The sequence below is a fragment of the Oryctolagus cuniculus genome, chromosome 6 (assembly GCF_964237555.1).
Source record: "Oryctolagus cuniculus chromosome 6, mOryCun1.1, whole genome shotgun sequence".
Lineage (NCBI taxonomy): Eukaryota > Metazoa > Chordata > Mammalia > Lagomorpha > Leporidae > Oryctolagus > Oryctolagus cuniculus.
In genome coordinates this window covers 80,712,354-80,735,319 of record NC_091437.1, presented here as the reverse complement: position 1 = coordinate 80,735,319, position 22,966 = coordinate 80,712,354, and the positions used below count along the sequence as shown (strand labels likewise).

At 43.9% G+C, this 22,966-nt stretch overlaps 1 protein-coding gene across 2 annotated transcripts in view; it reads right to left on the bottom strand.

The window, feature by feature from the left end:
- XKR4 (XK related 4) overlaps positions 1–22,966 on the bottom strand; it is a 496,677-nt gene that overhangs the window by 40,233 nt on the left and 433,478 nt on the right. The window lies entirely within an intron of this gene.

The following is a 22,966-nucleotide window of genomic DNA, read 5'->3' as shown; positions in this document are numbered from 1 at the left end:
TATATTGTTTGATATACATGTCTTTCTAAAAATGATTTACTTATATATTTGAGAGTCAGAATTACAGACAGACAGAGGGGGAGACAGAGTTTGGTCTCCATCTTCTAGTTCACTCCCCAAATGGCCACAACAGCTGGAACTGGTCCAATCTGAAGCCAGGAGCCAGGAGCTTCATCCAGGTCTCTCACATAAGTCCAGCGGCCTAAGCACTTGGACCATCTTTCACTGCTTTCCCAGGCTATAAGCAGAGAGCTGGATTGGAAGAGGCGCAACTGGAACACGAACTGGCACCCATATGGAATGTCAGTGCCGCAGGTGGAGGCTTAGCCTACTACAGCACAACACTGGCTCCCTTAAAGACATACAGTTTTTTTTTTTTTTTTATTTTTATTTATTTATTTTTTTTGACAGGCAGAGTTAGACAGTGAGAGAGAGAGACAGAGAGAAAAGGTCTTCCTTATTCCGTTGGTTCACCCCCCTCCCCCTCAAGTGGCCAATATGGCCGGCGCGTTGCAGCCCGTGCGCTGCGCCCATCCGAAGCCAGGAGCTTCTCCTGGTCTTCCACGCGGGTGCAGGGCCCAAGGACTTGGGCCATCCTCCACTGCACTCCAGGTCCACAGCAGAGAGCTGGACTGGAAGAGGAGAAACTGGGACAGAACTGGCGCCCCGACCGGGACTAGAACCCGGGGTGCCAGCGCCGCAGGCGGAGGATTAGCCTAGTGAGCCGCAGCGCTGGGCAGACATACAGTCTTTAATACTATAAATAATATGGACATTTAGCTAATTCATCTCTACCCCCTTAATTTTATATGTACTTAAGTCAGCTTCAGAACTATTTAAATATTCTCCTTTCACTAGAGAACTGGAGGGTTGCTGTATGTTAAGAATAATCTCTGAATCAGATCAAATAGTGACCAACTTCTCAATTAACTTTTTCACACTATCGTGCTTCTCTTCAGAATTCTCTACAGTCTCTTACTGAATCAACAAACACCCACAGAGTGCCTGCCTTGGGTCCACCCGTGGGCTACAATCTGAGAATGTTTAGGAAAGTCTTCATTTTCCACCTGTCTTAGGCCTTTCAGATTCTCAGGACCCTGTCTGGGCCTAGACCTCCACACATATCCCATCTTTCCTTCTCCAGGCGACTATCTGGGCTGCCTGGTTGAGCCCTCTCCATGGGAAACCCACCCTTTTCACCACTGCTCGCCTACTCACCTCCCTCTCCCCCTGGGGGAATGAAGCTCCTCCTCTGTGTTCCCTTACCACCTCATGTGCACCCTGATTTTAATTCTAGAGCTATTCATCAGCCTTCTGCTTTTGTGGGACCCATGAGGGTGGAAACTGAGTTCTATTCAGTGCTATACTCCTCGAGATTTGGAAAGTGGCTGGCACGGTTGATACTGACTTGATAGATTGCATTGGATTGAGCTGAATGGAATTTGGAGATGCTCTAAAATGAAGTATTATCGCCTGGGTGCTGTTCTTGCTTGTAATAAAGATACAAATGACCTGCATCTGGGGCCATTTATTAGTGCCCTGGGGAATGAATTAGCTCTTGGGGACAGACTGTATAAAACAGAGATCACCAAGAATCCAGAGCACATTCCTTTCCTGACCAAGACGTGTTCCTAATCTGACAGAAGTAAATTAAATGCATGCCATTATGCATTTAGAGGGTTTGCAATTAGGATTCTGTATGCTGGAAGCAGTAAACGAACAATAATTTCTCAAGACAGAAATATTTAAATGGCACTGACCAACTCCAGGTGCAAGGCTCTCTCCAAATCTTCTGAATGAATGAAAATAAATTTCTTTAAGCTTTCCATAATAGAGAGAGGGGTGATTTTTATATTATTAAGCAATTTTTAAGTCTGAGTTCTGACAAAAGTTCTGGTATTAAACTCGTCTCATATTTTGGGGGTTCAGCACAATTTAGGGAACTATACAATTTGAAGGCACTGATTCATATATGTGGTCCAGTACCTATGGCAACCATGTGATCATTCAGATGCCAGCAGTCACTATTAAGTTCATTTCTGATGATAAACTTGTAAAAAAGACTCAAAGCAGATAACTGTGAAGGAAATATTTTAATATTAATAGACTAAGTGATTAATAAAGAATAAGAGAAATAAGTTCCACCATGACCCTGGATTAATAATTATTGTTTTATTGAGCTTTTTTATACCTGAGCTTCCAAGAAGCTAAAGTGGAAAAAAAAATCCAATGGGCTAACTAATTCTTGTCATTGGATAAAAGTGAATGGTTCTCATCTTGGTATATGATTCTCACAGCAGATAATCAGCACAGTCACTGCACCTCTTATAGAATGAAATAAGTGCTGGGTCATAAGCAGTTGTCTGCATTCCGAACTCCATCAAGCCTACTCATATACATGAAAGGTCCACATGGACTTTTCCTCCAGAAATGAGATACAACCAAGGCAGAATAGACTTAGCATCTGCATTGAGCAGACAAGAAACCAGATTTTACCAGATTTTCTCTGTTAGTAGAGAAAGGGGATGTCGACCATGGCCAGTGTACATTCCCCATTCTGACAAGATGCGGTCATAAGGAAAATTAGTGATTACCACCAGGTGGAGGATAGGGAGTTGACCTTTCAAGGGCTTTACCAGGTTCTTTTAAAATCATTGTTAATATTATTTTTGATTGGCACATCATAATTATGTACATTTATGGAATACAATACAATGTTTTGACACATGTATACAATGTAGAACGATAAAATCAAGCTGATTAACATATCTGTCACCTTGCTCATCTATCATTCTTTATGGTGGCACATCTGAAATTTATTCCTAGTTATTTTGAAATACACAATACTATTGACTACTGTTACAGTGCTGTGCAACAGAACCTATTATTCTTTCATGTCTGAGAATTTGTACCCTTTGGTCAGCATCCTCCTTTCTCACCTCAACCCCTACCCTCACTCAGCCTCTGGCAGCTATCATTCTAGTCTGTATTTCTTTCCTATTTATGACTTTTTTTAAAAAAAGAGATTTTATTGATTTGAAGAGCAGAGTTACAGAGGGAGAAGGAGAGAGAGAGACAGAGATCAATCTTGCATCCACTGGTTCACTCCCCAGATGGTCACAATGGCTGGGACTGGGCCAAGTTGAAGCCAGGAGCCAAGAGCTTCATCTGGGTCTCCCATGTGAGTGGCAGGGGCCTAAGAACTTGGGTGATATTCTGCTGCTTTCCCAGGTGCATTAGCAGATTTCTGGATCAGAAGTGGAGTAGATGGGACTTGAGATGCTAGCATTGTAGTTGGTGGCTTAAACTGCTGCACCACAATACCAACCCTCTGTCCTTGGAGTTCAAATTTTTTAGATTCTCACATACAGGTGAGATCATGCATGCTACCAGGTTCTTGATAAGACATGAGAGAAAGCAAGGCACCGTGAAGGCCATCTGCTGCTGCTGGGGGTAGTGGAGGATGGAGGCTTTGCAGTACAGTCCTGCTGTGTTCATCTGATCTGCAGCTCTTCTCTGGAGAGGTTTTGAGTGGGAGCATTTGGGGCTGCTGTAGGATTTCTGCTGTGAGTGCCTTCAAGCCGATGTACTTAGTATTTGCTTTGTGGAGAGCCTGCGCTGATTTAGGAGCCCTGTCCCTACAACATTCATGTTCCTAAGCCCTACTGTGAGGCCCTGTGGGTTGGGAGGAAGCAAGAATTGGGTGACATGTGCATTTCATGCCCTTATGAAAGTGGGGCAACCAAAATTTCTACCAGGGTACAGTGGGTATTTGGAGGGCAATCTCATTTGCCCTCCAATGCCCAGAGCTATGAAACTGTGGCTACTGGTCTGTTGGCAGAAAAAGCAGTTGCACAAATCCATGTTGGATCATGCACAATTTGTATACTCAAATATGACAGCCCTGGAAAAAACTGCTTCAAAAGTTCAAATGCAGATATTGATATAGGAAGATTAAATAACGTCATGGCAAATAAGTCCTGAAATATAACATATTACTTCACGTGTTCCAGTATCTGCTTTACCCTCTCTAAGATTTTCTGTTTCTTAGAATTAGGTGCTGAACAACAAAAAAGAAGATCAATAAAGAAAGAGAGGACTTGAAACTCAATCCACGTTTCCCATGTGGGTGACAGGGACCCCACTACTTGAGCCAACATGGCTACTTCCCAGCGTCTGTATTACCAGGAAGTTGGAGTAAGGAGCAGAAGCCAAATTCAAACCCAGGTTCTCTCATAATGGGACGTGGGTGACTTAACTGGCATCTTAACTCCTGGGCTAAATGCCCACTCCTGTGCCTATGTTTAGATCTGGATTTGAATGCTGACTCTGAGTGTGGGGCATCAGTTTTCTCATCCATAAAATAGGGATAACAGTATTAATTGTTCAGGATCTAGGGAGCGTTCATGAGATTATAAATGCAAAAACACCCAGCATGTGCCTGTCAGATACCAGAGTAGGTGTAGATTTTCTTCTCCCATTGTCCCACAGGAGATCAATCTTCCCATGACAAGGAATAGGGGCAGTTTTCACAGATCATGATGGGATAGGGGACAGGAGGATTGTTTAGTGGTTTATGTAGGGTCACAGATGTTGGTAGAAGGCTGGTTGGAGGCAGAGAAGCTGGGACTTGATCTAGCACTCCGATATGGGATGTGCTGTCACCGGTGGCAGCTTAATCTGTTGTATCCAAATGCTTTCCCCTACTTGCTCCTTAGTCAGCCCTTCCTCCATGGGCAGAGAACATTCCCATGTCCATGCTGCAGGTGTACAAGCATTTCCTTCCACCTTCCCTCTCAAATTTTTCAGAAGTGGAATGGAAGAAAGGGAAGAAGAAAATGAATGTTGGGGCCGGCGCCGCGGCTCACTAGGCTAATCCTCCGCCTAGCGGCGCCGGCACACCGGGTTCTAGTCCCGGTCGGGGCGCCGGGTTCTGTCCCGGTTGCCCCTCTTCCAGGCCAGCCCTCTGCTGTGGCCAGGGAGTGCAGTGGAGGATGGCCCAGGTGCTTGGGCCCTGCACCCCATGGGAGACCAGGAAAAGCACCTGGCTCCTGGCTCCTGCCATCGGATCAGCGTGGTGCGCCGGCCGCAGCGCGCCAGCCGCGGCGGCCATTGGAGGGTGAACCAACGGCAAAAGGAAGACCTTTCTCTCTGTCTCTCTATCTCACTGTCCACTCTGCCTGTCACAAAAAAAAAAAAAAAAAAAAAAAAGAAAATGAATGTTGGCAAATTTTTGACACTGGCTATTCCTTTCTTCTGTCTTACTTTTAAGAGCGGTGTTTCCCATAGACACACTAAAGCACTGATAAATTCACCAACTGGAGGCAAACCTTTAGGCTTCATTCTGAATTCCAGCCACAGCCCCATCAAAACAAAACACAATCAGAAAGGAGAACTGTGAGTTAAAGATGGGGCCACAGCTGGATGTTGAGCCGACCGCTGTGTAAATACATAATTAAAGACCAAATTGGTATTATTAGTGCTTGATGGCTTTCCCCAGCAAGCTGCCGCAAGCGGTTGCTTTGACTTCTGTCCATCATTCTGCAAGTCTCAGCTTGGTGGCCCTGTTGGTCCCAGGGTTCATCTTATATTAAGTGACCGCAGATGTGGAGAGAGAGTTCTCTCTGCCTGTTAATATACCACCCTTCTGTTCAGCTTCCTAACTGAGGCATTTGCAAACATAATACCAGAAAAGACATTTTACCAGGCATTATTTTTCCAAAATAAAAGTTCTCTGGAACTGAATACTCTTGTCCCCAGTGTCCCAAAGCCTACTTGATGTGTGTCATGTGGTAAGTGAGAAATTTTCAAATGGTAGGAAGCATAATATTTAGAGAAAAGTTGCATTTTTAAGTAACATGTCAATAAACCATTTCTTTAACTGACTTTTGTGCTCCAGGAATTTGAAATAGTGGTCATAATAACTTGATCTCCAATTTCAAAAATAATCTTAGCATAGACTGTGAGTTTGATGTTTTTCACATTTACTCTAATTTTGGTGTTTCTAGTTTCTTTGATTGTTACCTATAAGTCAGTCAATACCCCTTCTGCATTCTGAAGGACAAAAGAGCCACATAAAAAGAGATGGGCATTTTATTTGTATTTGACTACAAGGTCTGCAGATAAAATGGCTTTATTCTGGCCAGGAAAGACCTTTGCCACCCCCAGCTTTGCTTGCTAGAGCTGCATGGTCAAATTAACTTCCCTAAGGCACATTGCCTGGATACAGATTCTGGCTAGGCAAGTACTTCTCATCTCCAAGTCTCAGTTTTCTCAGCTACAAAACACGAACTCAGTTTTTCAGCAGATTTTGGTGAATTCCCAAGGCAAGTATTTAGTGCTAGGGATAGAATATAATCAAGCAGGGAGCAAAGCCTGGACTTTGCTGGCTCTCCTAGAATTACATTTCATTGGGGGAGGAAAAACCTGCCTACAAGGGTGAAGTTATTCTGCGGAGGTGAGATGGAGAACGGCAGATGAGGAGCCCTGCTTCTCTGGGGAGGAGAGGATGAGCCTTGTGGGGTCTGGGGAGTGGTTGCTGCAGGCAGAGAAAGTGCTCATGGCAAAGTCCTTCATTGGGGCTGCGTATCAGAGAGACTGCAAGGAGGCCAGTATAGTTATTTGCAGAAACTGGGGGTGGGGCTAGAACAAAGGGAGGGCTTGGCGAGAGGCTGAAGTATCCTCCCATCTCATAGCAGTGTTCTTAAAGGTAGAAAGGTCAGTAAAGGAAAAGATTGGATCAGAAGCATATACAAAATAGACATGCAATAAATACTGGGTATAAAGGTATAGTACATTACAAAAAACCTGTAATCAATAAACTGCAGATCTGTTACTTTGATCCATTTAGAAATATATTTACAACAAGCACACACCCAAATCCTCCCAAAGCAGGTGTGTGGACTTCTCATCAAAGAAACTGGAGTCTAGTTTCTCAGGGAAGATGATTGGCCCAGAGCTGCCTTTAATTGTGGGTTGCTTGTGCAAGCAGAATACTCGTTTCTTACATGAGACCTTCTCTCTACAAACTTGAAACCTTATTATCAATGGTCCTATTTTTTAGATGAATAAACTGAGGCTCAGAGAGGTTGGCTGCCTTAAGATCCCACCCTTTCTAAGGGACAGAGTCAGAATTTGACTCCAGGTCTCTGACTGGTTCAAAGGCTGGTGCTTTTAAAGACAAAGGGAGTTGCATTAGCTGGCTGGTCAAACAGATATTCATTTAGTCAGTGCCTGGTGTACAAACTGGCTGAGATGCTGAATTGAAGAGAGTAATTCTGTTCCATATGGATAAGTTTCTTGGATCTCAACTGAAAGGCAGAGAGAGAGAGAGGGAGCTGTCTCCCATATACTGGAATTCACCTCACAGATTGCTACAACAACCAGGGCCAGACCAGGTCAAAGCCACAAGTTAAGAACTCAGTCTGTATCTCCCAAGTTTGTGGCAGTGTCCTAAGTAGTTAAGCCATCCTCTGCTTCCTCTCAGCTGCTCATTAGCAGGGTACCGGATCAGAAGTGGATCCAGGACTCAAACCAGGCACTCCAGTGTGGGACATGGGCATCCCAAGCAGCATCTTAACTGCTATTCCAAACACCCAGCCCTAGAGGGTCTTAATCTCTATCAAGCATTACAGTTTAGAAGGATTCTCTTTCACTTAAGTGGCTCCATCCACTCAGTATCCAAGTACTTACTGTGCTCATTACAACCCCCTAACATTTATCAAGTGCCTACTGTGCCCTGTGTTCCTTACAGAACACATCATACACACTCTCCCAGCTTCATTTGAACTTCCAGAGGGCCGGCAGGGGAGCCTTGATTGACTGACTGAATTAATTTCCAAGCAAACATTTCTTAGTTCATATTCGCAAGTTAATTTGACCTCAATGTTATGCCTGAAGCAATTTTTCTAAAACATTTCACATATAGTGCTTTTGAGGTGTGTGAATATGTGACTAAATTCAGATTTTTTTTTTTAACTGTGAGAGGATGGGTACAGAGGTTATTAACTTACACTGTGTTTGGGGACCACAAGCAATTAATATCACGGCAAGCAGAAAATCAATATAATCTTTGTTTTATACCTCCCTGAATTGAAAAAATAAGAAGTGTGTGGATGGGTAGCAGTGCTGGGTAAAGGGCATGGCCATCTTTACAATCTGCTCCTGTTATGGTCAGTCCAGACAGGGGTTGACTTTCCATTCTACTACTTATTAACTAAAAACAACAGAAGCCATGATAATTTATTGAGCACATCCTATGGGCCAGGATTTTTTTTTGTAGAGTAAACTATGGCTTCTTTAACTCTCAGAATACCCCTAGGAAGTAGCTACTATTATCATTGATATTTTATAGAAAAGAACAATGAATTTTAACAGGTAGAGTTGCTGGATTAATCAGTAATGCCAAATATATCTGTTGACCGCATCCCATACATAGCCTTTTATAATTCTCCCCTAAACCACTGTGGCTGGGAACCTCAGAACTAGGTTTTCCAAATTCCCTGCTCAGCTGGAGTTTGTTGCTGGCAATGGGAGGCACTTACAACCCATTAAATATGGGAAGAAAATAGAAGCCGCCTGTTCCTGGCAGTGGATGTGACTACAGACTACTGCAGTAGTGCCAGCAGCCTTAGTACCTCTGGCAGATGAGCATGTATGCCTGCAGAGACAACCACCAGCATGATTCAGGCCTTGTGGAGTCTGCATGCTGTGTCAGGCAGATGAGTATTTCTCCTGCTAGGGTGGTGTGGCTTTCTGTGGTTTCTCATCTCTGAATGCCACAAACTTTCCCCCTTTTTGTTGATTCAACCTCCCTAATTTTGTCTCTTAATTCCCTGATTCAATATCTTCCTGTTTAAATGCCTAGATAGATGTGTGTTTTCCTGAGGGAATTAATATCACATCCATTTGGCCTGCACTATCTTCCCAAATCTGCTCACACTTCAAGGGTGGATAGACAGTACTTTTTTTTTCTGGACCCAAAGAACTTTCATTAGCATAGTCACCATGGCTCTGCTCCTGGGAACTCCACCTGCCTGTCTGGGCCATCACTCTTTTACTGGCACGGTGCTCACAGAAGCATAGGGTCCAACAGAAGAACCTCAGATATTATAACTGCAACTTTGACAAAGCCTTGTGAGATATTTAAGATTCAGTTGAGTATCAATGGAACATGCAAAATCTATCAGACTGAAAAAAATTCAGAATTCCATAGAAATTAAAAACCTTTTAAGACATCAAGAAAGACATCCCTATATCATAGGAAAAACAACAGCAAGAAAGCTGAATATGATCAGTTGGTCAACCTGAATGGGAGTTGAATCCTTCTGTGGTTAAAATGAAGAATTAGGTAATGTGTTTGTCTTGAGTCTAGGGATGTGGGCCAAGTAGCATTGCTTGTCGATTATGACATCATCTACATGGAAATTAAAAATAGGACTGAGTTCCCTTAGCTTAGGTCTCTCAAGAGAACACAGTTGTGGTTAATCTCTGTTCAATCAGCTGGGGTCACAATTGTTTTGCTTAATGGGTGAGTGTGGGGAGCAACTCGGACTAGACTGTTACTGGAATTAAGACACATTCTATGCATCTGCTCTCCCACAATATGGTGCTGAGAAGGGAGTAACAACTTCTATGCAGCTGCCTCTTGCCAACTTGAGTGATGACCTGCAGGAGCTGATCCTGCTCCTGATTGGAGGAGAGCAGCGTACTCGGCGTGTGGGCAGCCGAGTTGGGATTGGTGGAAGAGGACTATAAAGGAGGAGAGAGACAACATGCACCAGGAACATCTAAAGGGAACACCTGAGCAGCCCCCAAGAGAGCCGGCCGGCGGTGTGCCGCTCCCCCGCAGAAGTGGGGAAAGTGGCAGGGGGAACCGCCCTTCCATGGAGGTGGAAGGGTCGGTAGCCAACCTGGGAAGAACCAGCAGCAAACCCGGGGAGGGCCGAGCAGATGAAAGAACAACGCAGGGTCCTGTGTTGTTCCTCCACGAAGACGGGGAGCGACATAATGGTGCCGTGACTCGGATATGAAGCCTAGGCAGGGTTTAGTGTCGTTCCTCCATGAAGAGGGGGAGCGACAGGTGAGAATCTTTCTTTCTTTTGTAAAGTAATAAGATTTTATATAGGGCATCTGTCAGAACAGAAAGGACAGATAGAGAGTACCCCGTCACTTGGACTCTGGGAGAGTAAGGTTACATGGTTGAATGGAGAGAATACACCTGGGCAGGCCAGGCAGTGGCTCAGCAGACAGCAGACAGCTGAGCACGCAGTCTTTGCTTGGACTCCTGATTTTTAAGGGAGCCTCTTTACCTTCTCCCCCTCCTCCAGGACAAAGGATGGGGAGCCCTGGCAGAAGTGCTTGTTAGGTGAAAATTAGCAAATTCCTCTTGAGATTTACTGGCACTGGGCAGAGTAGAGGGGCTTCCCTTAGGGATTCTGTGAAGGTTTGATTGCTCCATGTTATCAGGTCAGGTAACCCATTTGGTCCTGAGGAGAGAGAATTCTCCTGGGAGCTTTTCCTGGGGGAAGGGCTGGGATCACCTGGAAGGTTATCAGGATCTGGGCAGGACTTTGAAGTGCAAAATGCTGGATTTCAGGAGCTTCCACAGTAGATGCTGGTCTTCAGGCCCTTCTCACACACACATAGGCTAATTTTTTAACTTCTTACCTAACATTTCCCCCTCAATGGAGAAATACCCATAATCTTATGGGGATAAATGGCCGGAGGTCTTCTGTAGCTACTTTGGAAGCTGACAAATGGATATAGAGATGGATATGGGTATTTTTTCTCTTGCTATCTGTCCTATGGTGTTTGAGATTGGCCTTGGAAAGACTGTCCTACTCAGTCTGGAGGACTGCTCAGGTTGTCCAATGGGATGAGCTGGAATCCTTGTTTGACAACCATCTGAAGCTCAACAGCTCTTACTCTGCATAGAGTTTTTTTTTTTCAATCCCTTCCTGATCTCTTAGTTAATTCCCCTGTGGATTTCTTCATGGATCCCTTTGTGGTCACCAAGTGTCACCAGAGAAAAGAGCTGTGGAAGCCATGGGGTTCTTGTCTTCATGCAAGAAAGAATTCAGGTGTGAGACAGACAGTAAAGTAGTAAGGTTTTATTGGGGACAGGGCATCCATCAGAATGGGAGGGACAGATAGAGAGCAAGGTTGCATGGTTGAATGGTGAGAACATACCTGGGCAGGCCAGGTGGGTGGCTCAGCAGATAGCAGAGGGCTGAGTGTGCCAAGAATCTTTCAACCCAGTAGAATTCAGCACTATGTATAACAATGGTTAAGAGAAGAAAAATCACAAGGTCAGTATTTGGGGGCTAAGAAGGAGGAATATGTGCATAGTTGGTGTTTACAGTACTGTAATTTTAAAGAAAATATTTCCTATAAGAAATGATTTTACAGCTTTTACTAAAATTATGAAGCATTGACTATATGGATCTGGATTTTCTCTGCTGCCATAAACAATTAGACACCTGGACAAAATAGATCAGATACTGTTTCAGATACTAGACAACAGGACAGGCCTATTTTGCTTCTCTCCATTCAACCATGTAACCTTGCTCTCTACATGTCCCTCCCATTCTGATGGATGCCCTATCCCCAATAAAACCTTACTACTTTACTGTCTGTCTCACACCTGAACTCCTAGATAGAAAGGAAACACATAGGTGAGAATGGCAATTGCTTAGACTTATTGCCTGGAGTCACCTTATAAACCTTGGTGCAGGAAGAGGAACTTGAGTAACATATTGCTTTGAAAGAGACAGATACTGATATTCAGGAGAACCAAGATGGCTGTGATTTGTGGGGAAGGGAACTGGAAGCAGGAAGTGATGCAGAGAAAGCTCCAGAAACCTGCACAGGCATGCTTTAGTTTTTTTATGTTCATAACCTAGGAAAAAATAAGACTGCTGAGGAGCTATCAACTGAACAATTTCCAGAGCTTGAATGGGACTGGGAGACTTTCAGTTCTGAACAGAAGAAAAAAAACACCTCATTGAAAATCTGGAACATTCAGAATGTACCCCAGAAGGCCATGCCTTACAAAGCAGGGTTAAGTTGGCCCTAGAGAAAAAGGTACTTCAGATTTGCCAAGCAATGCTTAGAAAAAAGCCCTGAAATTATCAAGCCCATCCACACATTCACAAATTAGTTTATTGCCTGCCAGACATTCTTTCAAAGAAGACCAGATCAGATAAAAAACATCCAGCTTGTAACCCAAAGTCATTGGGTAGGAATGACCACTGACATTGAATGTGGACCCAGCCAGAAAACAACGAACAGCCATCTTCAAAGTCCTAGAAGAATACGATTATCACCCATCAAACCAGAATTCTTTAACTAGGAAAACATCTTTCCAAGGTAGAGATAAAATAAAGAAACCTCATATGAATAAAAACTGAGAGGATGCGTCACCTGTGGACTGACACTACAAGAAATGTAGGAAATTCAAGTTGTAGGGAAATATCAGATGCAAACTTGGATATATGCAAAGTAATGAAGAGTGCCAGAAACAAAATATATGAATACTCACAATTTATTTAAAAGAGAACTCATTAGACCAAAATAATTATACCGTACTATGAGGTTTATAACACATGTACAATGACAACAGCGCAAAAGCTGGGAGGGGTAAATGGAAATGCAGTATTGCAAGGTTGAATGCTTAAGTGTTATAGTGAATTGAAGGTAGACGGAGCCATGGTATGTATTGTAACCAATTTAATGCATAATTGATTTTGACTTATTTTTATGTTGAAAACTTAGAGTTTATGCAAGGTAAAATATTATATTCATAAGTGGATAAATTACTAGAAATTATGTGGTATTTGAAAAATTTGTAGTAAGTTCACTAAAATACTTTAAAAAAGACATTAAATGTGCAAATATTAAATGCATAGCTCTAGTTTAAAATAGTTTGATGTATCATGATTGTCCTTTTTTTTTCAGTAAAATGTTAATCTGTGGTCTAGATGGGTTACTTGATTTGCCCGAAATAACATAATGAGAAGATTCATCTTTTAAGTCCATTTTTGTGCAGAAATGAATTTTCTACTCATCTGGGTAAATACCTAGGAACATGATTACCATAGGATCTTATGGTAAGAGTATTTTTTTTTTTTTTGACAGGCAGAGTGGACAGTGAGAGAGAGAGACAGAGAGAAAGGTCTTCCTTTGCCATTGGTTCACCCTCCAATGGCCACCGCGGCCGGCGCGCTGCGGCCGGCGCACCGCGCTAATCCAAAGGCAGGAGCCAGGTGCTTCTCCTGGTCTCCCATGGGATGTGCAGGGCCCAAGCACTTGGGCCATCCTCCACTGCACTCCCTGGCCACAGCAGAGAGCTGGCCTGGAAGAGGGGCAACCGGGACAGAATCCGGCGCCCCGACCGGGACTAGAACCCCATGTGCCGTCACCGCAAGGCGGAGGATTAGCCTAGTGAGCCGCGGCACCAGCGGGTAAGAGTATTTTTATGTTTTGCATTACAATGTCAGTCTGTCCTCCAAAGAGGCTGTGTCACTTTGCGCCACATCCTCATCAGCATTCAATGTTGTCTATATTTTGTATTTTCCCCATTCTAGTAAATGTGTTGTGGCAACTCATTTTCCAGAGCTTTCTCATTGTTACTGACTTACATGTTACAATCCATGTGATAGGACCATATTCCTGAATTGTTAGCTTATTAACCATGGCTCCACTTCCTGGAGACAGGATCCTTGCAGAGGGATGAAAAGGGGAAACTCACAGAGAAGGCCCAGGACCCTGATGGTGCACGATTATGCTTGCTGAGAGTTGAGGTCACTTGGCTGTGAAGAAACGGGGTATGACCAGACTGTGGAAGGGTCACTTAGAATTCCTCTCCTCTTGGGGCTGGCACTGTGGTGTGGTGGGTTAAAGCCCTGGCCTGCGGTGCCGGCATCCCATATGGGCGCTGGTTCTAGTCCTAGCTGCTCCTCTTCCAATCCAGCTCTCTGCTGTGGCCTGGGAGGGCAGTGGAGAATGGCCCAGGTTCTTGGGCCCCTGCACCCACGTGGGAGACCCAGGGGAGGCTCCTGGCTTCAGGTCAGCGCAGCTCCAGCCATTGAGGCCATCTAGGGAGTGGACCAGTGGATGGAGGACCTCTCTCTTTCTCTACCTCTCTCTGTAACTCTTTCAAATAGATAAAATAAATCTTTAAAAAAAAGAATCCTTCTCCTTTTCATGCAGGCCAGCTTGGCATAGAATCCCCAGCCAGATGGGTTTGTGTACCATCAGAAAAGGATTGCACACAATTTTACTTTTCTTTTTTTCTCCCACAAACTGTAACCTATTTGCTCAGTGTGGCCACTCTAAAGTGAACTGACGTTCAATCCTGACAAGGATAGACATTTGCTTCTTTCATGCCAGTACATCCTGTGCTCAGCTGCTGGGCAAAGGTTACCCTTTCCCATGCCCCCTCAGTGGGTGATGGGCCATCCAGCTAGAGAAACAGGGATGCAGTAGCCAGCTCTAAAACTAAGGAAAAAGAGACATTTTTCACAGCTTTAGAAATACAAATATCCTAGCTCCTTAGTTAAACCAAGCAAAGGCAATCATACTCAGATTTAAAGAAGCTGGGTAGGCATGGCAATGCTAAAAATGCTCAGCTTTGTCTTGTTGGCTGATGAGTGTAACTGTGCCTTGCACATCTAGAAGGATATGGGGGTATTTCAAAATTTTGTGGAAAAATAGAATTAAAAGCTAAGTTCATTTTGGTGCAAAAAGCATCTTGAAATCCATACATCATTTCAAAAATTTTTTGCACCAAAATGAATTTATGTTTTAATTCTATTTTCTAAGAACTTCTTAAAGTCCCCTCTTACAACTGTAATGGGGCTGGCACAGAACATGGGAGAGGCTTTGCAATTTTCTGTGGTATTCTTTTGGCTCAAAAGACTCCAATGTCTACGTTCCTTTCCTCTTGTATACCTTTTCCACTCTGTGTGGACATCTTCCCCTTTCCCCTTTTAAGACTCCAAGTCACCATTTGCTGATTTGATATACGCATTCCTATTTGTATTTAACACACTAGACAAGTGTTGCACCCTTGCAGCCGCTGTTCTGTTCTTACTGCTTGTAACCCTCACCAGACTTCTCACTTTGTGTGAAGGTTGTAAATCCTTGCCTTTGCACCCACACTTGTGATTTGCTGATTATCCAGTGCTCTACACAGCCTTCTCTCCACCACTTTTTCTGTACCCACTTTGGCAGGGAGAGTCTCACTGTTTATCATTTTCCTTTAGCAATTCACTTCCTTTATGCATGTACCCTTTGGTCTGACAAGTATTTACTGAACTTTATGTAAGGTAACCTGTTCAGCGCTAATAGCACACAGAGATGATGTTAATTCTTGCCCTTACAGGGTCTGCCAGCTAGTAGGAGAGGGCCAAGGGGCAAGATGGTGATGATAATGCAAAGTGTTATTTGTTCCTGCACTTCACTGAGGGCCTGGAGATCATGTGTGACTTGATCAACACGAAAGTGCTCATGTTTTTGAGGGACTTCCTATGGAAAGTGGATTGAAATGAACAAGAGCACTTAGGAGGATGATTTACTAATCCAGGCAAGAGAATAACTGCAAGTCCAATAACAGTAGAAGGATGGCGGATGGCAAGTAGGTGGTTCCAGACACACTGAAGAAAACTTGTATCTCTGGTGAGTAGTTTGCTAGGAGAGAGGAATCAAGTTTGTAGCCTCATATTTTTAGTTTGGGCAGGTCAGTGGATGACAATGCAATCCCGTAGAAAACTGACAACTGAGGAAGATGCAGCTTTCCTAAATTAATGAACTTGGGTTTTTTAGAGCAGCTCTAGGGTCACAGGAAAATTGAGTGCAATATACAGAGAGTTCTCATAGAGCCCACACAACTGATGAACCTACACTGACCCACCATTATCACTCACAGTCCAAATTTACATCAGACCTCACTCTTGGTGTGCCATCTTCCTTAAGTTTTAACAAAGACCTGCATACTCCATTGTAGAACAACACAGAGTAGTTCCACTGCCTGGCCGGATCACCCTCTTGTCCTACGAGCCCCTCACAACTATTGAACTTTTTACCATTTCTATAGTTTTTCCTCTTTTTAAAAATAATGTTACATGGGCAGAATCACACTGTGAGTTTTGAGACTGGCTGCTTTCTTTTAGTAATAAGTATTCAGATCATTCCATGTCTTTTTCTCCCTCCCTCCCTCCCTCTCTCCCTCCCTTCCTTCCTTCTTCTCTCTCTCCCTCCCACCCTTCCTCACTTTTCCCCTCCCTTCCTTTCTAGGTTTTCTCTCTTTTTCCCTTTCCTTATCTTCCTCTCCCTTCTTCTCCTTCCTTCCTTCCTTCCTTCCTTCCTTCCTTCCTTCCTTCCTTCCTTCCTTCCTTCCTTCCTTCCTTCCTTTCTTCCTTCTCCTCCTCCTCCTCCTCCTCCCCCTCATCCTCTTCCTTCTCTCCCTCTTCCTCTCCCTCTGTCTCTTGATAGCTAATTTCTTTTTTACATTGAACACTATCCCATTGTCTGGGTGTAACACAGTTTATCCAATTTTCAACTGAAGGATACTTTGATTGTTTCCAAGTTTTGACAATGCTGAATAAAGTTACTATAAAAATTTGTGTGCAGTTTTTGGTGTGAACATCACAGTTTTCAATTCACTTGAGTACATACATACCAAGGAATGTGATTGCTAGGTCATGTGTATGTTTAGTCATATGAGTATGTTTCATTTTATAAGAAACCATTGTCTTCCAAATTGGCTTTGCCTTTTCTCCTTCCCATTAGCAGTGGATGAGGGTTGCTGTTATTCCACATCCTCACCAACATTTGGTGCTATTGTTTTGGATTTTAGTCATTGTAATCAGTGTGTACTGGTATTTTATTATTGCTTTAATTGGCATTTCTCTAATGACATGATGTGGAGGACTTTCCATAGGTTTACTGGCCATCACATATCTTCTCTGCTGAAGTGTCTCCTGTCTTCAACTCATTTTTAATGGGGTTGTTTGCTTTCTTACTGTTGAGTTTTCAGAGTTCTTTGTATGTTTAAATCATTGTCAGATATGTATTTTGCAAATATTTTCTCCCAGTTTGGGTCTTGTTTTTTCATTCCCTTGACACCATCACTCAAAGAGTAGAAGTTTAAAATTTTAATAAAGACCAGCTTGTCAATGCTTCCTTTCATAGTTAATGCTGTTGGCCTTGAAGGCATGGTTTTGAGAGAAAGAAGAGTTCAGTCATGTGTATTGGGTGTGAGTCCCCATTGGATGCCCATGAAAAAAGCTAATCCTTGGGTACCCCATTGTTTATGTTATAGCAAACTCAGGAGAAAGACTGTGGCTGGTTCATCACTGTCTCCCATATTCTCCCTCCAGCACTAATATTCCTGAACAGAAACTTAGTTTCTCCTGAAGGCAATGGAGTTCTTGTTGCTGTTCCCCTTGGACATGGTATCACATTACCGTTTATGGCCTTTGTTTCAAAAGCAGCGTGTGTTTAGAGCTAGGAAGAGGCTGCTGTTTCCTGGGCAGTCCAGAGCTGATTTCCTGCGCTCTGCTTTTGGGGACGTAGTAGCTTTCTAAGTGTGCTGTTCTAAGGGAGAGGCTTAGCTGTCCACTATGATTCTTGGTTTTAGATTCCCAAATAGAGAGAAAATCTGAGTTTCAAGTGTTAAGATATTGACTCAGGAGAGACAAATAGTTTCTTAGGGGTTTAGGCCAGGATGCTCCTGGCCCTGTAGGACCGGCTATAGAGCCAAACACCCGGAGGGACGATGCAGCTCTGGTGAGACAGCAGCTGGGGGAGGACCACAGGGAACTCCAAAGGCCTTTGCTTTCTGTCTAATACGAGCATGAGAGAGCCTCTCAGGCCAGCAACAGGGGAAGAGACAGGGCGACGTGATGTGTGCTGTCGGTAGTTCTGCCTTCATGTGAGTGTTTGCCTGAGTCTCAGAAGCTGTTGGTGCAGGGAGGCAGGTTCCTGGCTGGATCAATCAGTAACACATGCTTGGAGACAAAATGGGAGGGGATGCTGTCATGAACTGTCTTTCCCGACACTTGGACAACACTAGAGCTGGATATTAGTTTTAGAATCTTGGATCATGTTCTGAACGGATTGTGGTTTAACCTCCTATTTATCCCAAGTAGACCAATTTGTAAGGCAGGAATGAACTGAGTTGCAATGAAGAACTAGAATTAAGATTTTTTTGCTATGTGCCCTTGAAGTAAACATAAATGAGTACTCTTCAGCAAGCTAAAAGGTGGAAAACAAACCTCCATTTCTGTCTAAAATGTGAGAGCTTGCATCTCCTATACAAATCCCTGAGTGACTTTCAGAACATGAAACTTGGTTCTTGGTTCTTAAAGTCTGCCCTGTTAGGCCGGCGCCGTGGCTCAATAGGCTAATCCTCCACCTTGCGGCGCCGGCACACCGGGTTCTAGTCCCGGTCGGGGCGCCGGATTCTGTCCCGGTTGCCCCTCTTCCAGGCCAGCTCTCTGCTATGGCCAGGGAGTGCAGTGGAGGATGGCCCAGGTGCTTGGGCCCTGCACCCCATGGGAGACCAGGAAAAGCACCTGGATCCTGGCTCCTGCCATCGGATCAGCGCGGTGCGCCGGCTGCAGCGGCGGCCATTGGAGGGTGAACCAACGGCAAAAGGAAGACCTTTCTCTCTCTGTCTCTCTCTCACTGTCCACTCTGCCTGTCAAAAAAGTATAAAAAAAAAAAAAAAAAAAGTCTGCCCTGTCCACGTGCAGCATTGTTTTTATGCACTTCGCTGCTGGACTTCCTGTGCAGTGCCAGGTCTGCTAGTGAGAAGCACCTGCTTATGCCTTCTCCCTTACCTTATTCCTGACAGCCCCATCTCCATTTCTGTATCCTTCAGTGGTCACAGTGGCCCTTCTACTGCTGCCCTGGGCCTCTGCTTTCCTGACTTTACTGTCCTGAAAATCTGTGCATGGCAGCCAAAAAACAATAGTCTTACTGCCACACTGTCCTGCTCTTCTTTGGGAAGCTTGACACAGTCTCACGCCTGTTACTCATTTTTCCCCTCTGTAACCCCAATTCAGCCTTTAATTCTTAGGATCCCACCAACTAACACTCTCCAGGAATCTCCTCCTTCCCACCTACTTCCCTGCCCATGATCAGCTATTTTGACTCATCTTCAATACTCAAAGTCCTCTTAGCATCCTGCCAGGCCCACTTCTGTGGCATTGCTCTATTGATCCTTCATTTCTGCTGCTGGACCACAGATCATTGCCAAGGAGAATTCTGGAGCTTTGCCCACCTGATCTAGTACACATTCATGTGAATGTCAGCTTGGCAAACATCTCTGCTTATCAGTCTCACTATTCATGTCTCTGCTTCCCTGGAAGACCACAATGCTCTTCTAACCTGGTCTACACCCAAAAATAATTCATAAAATCTCTCTGTACCTTCAAACATTTTTAAATTGAGACACAAAAGTTTTCAGCAGAATTTTAAATAGCTTAGGAAATATACTTTCTGGCATATTGTAATGTTGACATTTTAATAAAAGTGTTGCATCGCTCCTTTAAATGAATCCAGCTTAATAGAAATACCGTGGTAATTTGACACCTGGCATTAACCACACAAAACCTTCTTTTTTTAAACAGGCAGAAACTTCACACTCTGTCCTTTACTTCTTGAAATCATCTATGCATTTTACTTCTGCCAAACTTCATCCTAGTATACTTTTTTTTGACAGGCAGAGTGGACAGTGAGAGAGAGAGAGACAGAGAGAAAGGTCTTCCTTTGCCATTGGTTCACCCTCCAATGGCCACCGTGGCCCGGCCCGCACGCAGTGGCCAGCACACCGCGCCTATCAGAAGGCAGGAACCAAGTGCTTCTCCTGGTCTCCCATGGGGTGCAGGGCCCAAGCACTTGGGCCATCCTCCACTGCACTCCCTGGCCACAGCAGAGAGCTGGCCTGGAAGAGGGGCAACTGGGACAGAATCCGGCGCCCCGACCGGGACTAGAACCCGGTGTGCCGGCGCCGCAAGGCGGAGGATTAGCCTACTGAGCCGCGGCGCTGGCCCCTAGTATACTTTTATACTCAGCATCTATTCATAATTCTACTGGACTTCTATATGACAAAATACATTGATTTATTTATTTACTTTTATTTACTATGAGACTTCATATGTTAAAACATTTTTCCTAGACTGGTTTATCATAAAAATTATTATAAAGAGCTTCTCAAAACATTGTAAGTATAAAGATATCCTCTTCAAAAAGTTCATGGATAAAAGGAATTAAAAGATAAGTTTATTTTGGTGTCAAGATTTTTGAAATCCATCCATAGTTGTCTCATAATACACATTTCCATGAACTTTTTTAAATAAAGATTTTGCTCTTTTTTTTTTAATTTGAAAGATAAATCTTCAACCTGCTTGTTCACTCTCAAAAGGCCACAACAACTTCATCTGGGTTTCCCACATGGGTGGCAGGGGCCCAAGCACTTGGGTCATCTTCTGCTGCTTTCCCAGATGCATTAGCAGAGAGCTGGATGAGAAGCAGAGCAGCTGGGGCTCAAACCAGTGCTCTGAAATGGGGTGGTGGAGTTGCAGGTGGCAGCCTAAACCACCATGCCACAAGGCCGGCCCATCCATGAACTTCCTAAAAACTCCTAGTATATGGCAGTGCTTCAGAAATAGTTCCCAAACAAACGTTTTATCTGGTTACTTAATGAAAGGAACTGCTGAATTCTTTCTTCATCTTGTGGAACTGAGATTTCTATACCTGGGCAACGTACAGGGAGAAGGGGAGATTTGCCTCATTTTGAGGAAGTAAAGAAAGAGAGTCTGTAGAGGGGAGTGGATAGAGATGGGAGATGTGGCTCCACAAGAGCTTTCTCTGGCAAATCAGTCTAATTAAGAGCATGTGAGGTGGTGGGCATTGAGCTAGCAATTGCACTAGTGCCATATTTCAGAGCATGTGGGTTTGAGTCCTGGCTCCACCCTGATGAAGGTGCACCCTGGGAGGTGGCGGGTGATGAATTCAGTATTTGGGTCTCAACGACCTACTTGTGAGACCTGCTTTGAATTTCTGGCTTCCAGCTTTGGTCTGCCCCAGTCCTTACTGCTGTAGGGATCTGAAGAGTGGGCCAGCAGATAGGAGCTCTGCCTGTCTTTCTCTGCTTCTCTCTCTTTGCCTCTCAAAAAAAAAAAAAAAAAAAAAAAAAAAAAAAAAAAAAAAAAATTAAAAGAGTACACGAGGAAGTAGAGGATAGAAACCAATTTCCAATAACCTCTCTGTGTCTTGTGCTCTCAGAGGTCCTGGTTGCATACTTTGAAGCCAGTGTCCAGACTCCTTTCTTCTCCTCAAGCTCCAGGTTTGAGACAATGAGGATAACAGAAGACCTCATCTTTTATTCTTAAACCTGCCACAGCCCTACCCTTCCTCCAATCCTGCATCCTTTCCCCTCTCTTGGAGTATGTATCCATGCTTATAAGGTTAATTTATTCTCTCTCACAAATGCTGGTTTTTTTCCCCCACATTTTTAACTGCATTCTCTGTCCCTGCCATCTTTAGTTTCTTTCTTTCAAGATGTCTTTCCTTCTGCCAGCAAACTTGCCAGGTGTTTCCTATTTGTGTGTTTTAAAACAGGTTTTAGTTTTTGAAAATTATTCACTCAATATCACTGCCTTGTCAAGACACATGCTATCTCCATTCCTACTGCCGCTACATTTTGGGACTTGTGTGCTTGTCTCTGATGTATCCAATTTCTCTCAATATTCTATCTCTCATCTGCCTCTTCTGCTCAATAGATGACACTTCACTCCTTCCTACATTTTCCCCCATCCTCACCCATTCTGCTACATATTTTGAAGTATCTAGATTTTCTGCCTCTCATGCCAACCAGCTTCTCCTTTTCCTGTCCCTCAGGTGGTGCAGTGTGCCTGGGCCCCTCTTCTTCCAGGAGGCTTGGAAAAGCCTCTGCTTCCTGTTGGAGCTTTTCTCCCACTAGCCATTTTTTACCTACTCTGAGTTTATCCCTTGTTTGGAGGTTGTCTATTTCGACCCAGTCTACGTCTCTTGAATTTTAATCTTAGTCAGTTTTCTCAGTGATCTCTTCTTTGCATCAGGAAGCAGCTAAGCAAGGACACTCAAGCTTTAATATGGACATGGCTGCTCCCAAGTTGATAGGTAAAGACTATACTTCGCTATTGCAAGCTCAGGCATGGGTCCAGGCAGATGCCAAGAGCAGCTTGTGATTCTTTCCTTAGAATGTCTTCATTCTCCTAATTGCAACTAAGCCCAGACCCAGCCTCACCCTGGCCCCACCATGAAAGCCTGCTCTTCATTCATTCATCTTCATCTTCCCGTTCAGCCTACCATTCATCTCCTCATCCTCTGAGCAAGGCCTTCCATGAGCAGAATTTTTTTTTTAAGAAAGATTTTATTTATTTATGTGAGAGGCAAAATTACAGACAGAGAAGGGGAGAGATGGAAAGAAAGTTCTTCTATCCACTGGTTCACTTCCCAAGTGACCACAATGGCTGGAGCTGGGCTGATCTGAAGCCAGGAGCCAGGAGCTTCTTCCAGTTCTCCCAGGTGGGTGCAGGGTCCCAAGCACTTGGCCCATCTTCTACTGCTTTCCCAGGCCACAGCAGAGAGTTAGATCAGAAGAGAAGCAGCTGGGACATGGACCAGTGTCCATATGGGATTCTGGCACTGCAGGTAGAAGCTTAGCCTACTACGCCACAGCACTGACCCCAGAATTTTTAATTTTGATGACATCTAATGGGTCAGTTTTCCTTCTATGGTTATGTTTTTTGGTGTCAAGCCTAAGAACACTTTTTTGTCTATCTCTAGATAGCAAAGATTTTATATTAGTTTATTTTCACTAGAAGTTTTATTATTTTGTATTATACATTTAAGTCTATGATCCATTTTAAGTGAATTTTTGTAAAAGGTGTTAGTCTTGAAGTTTTATTTTTTT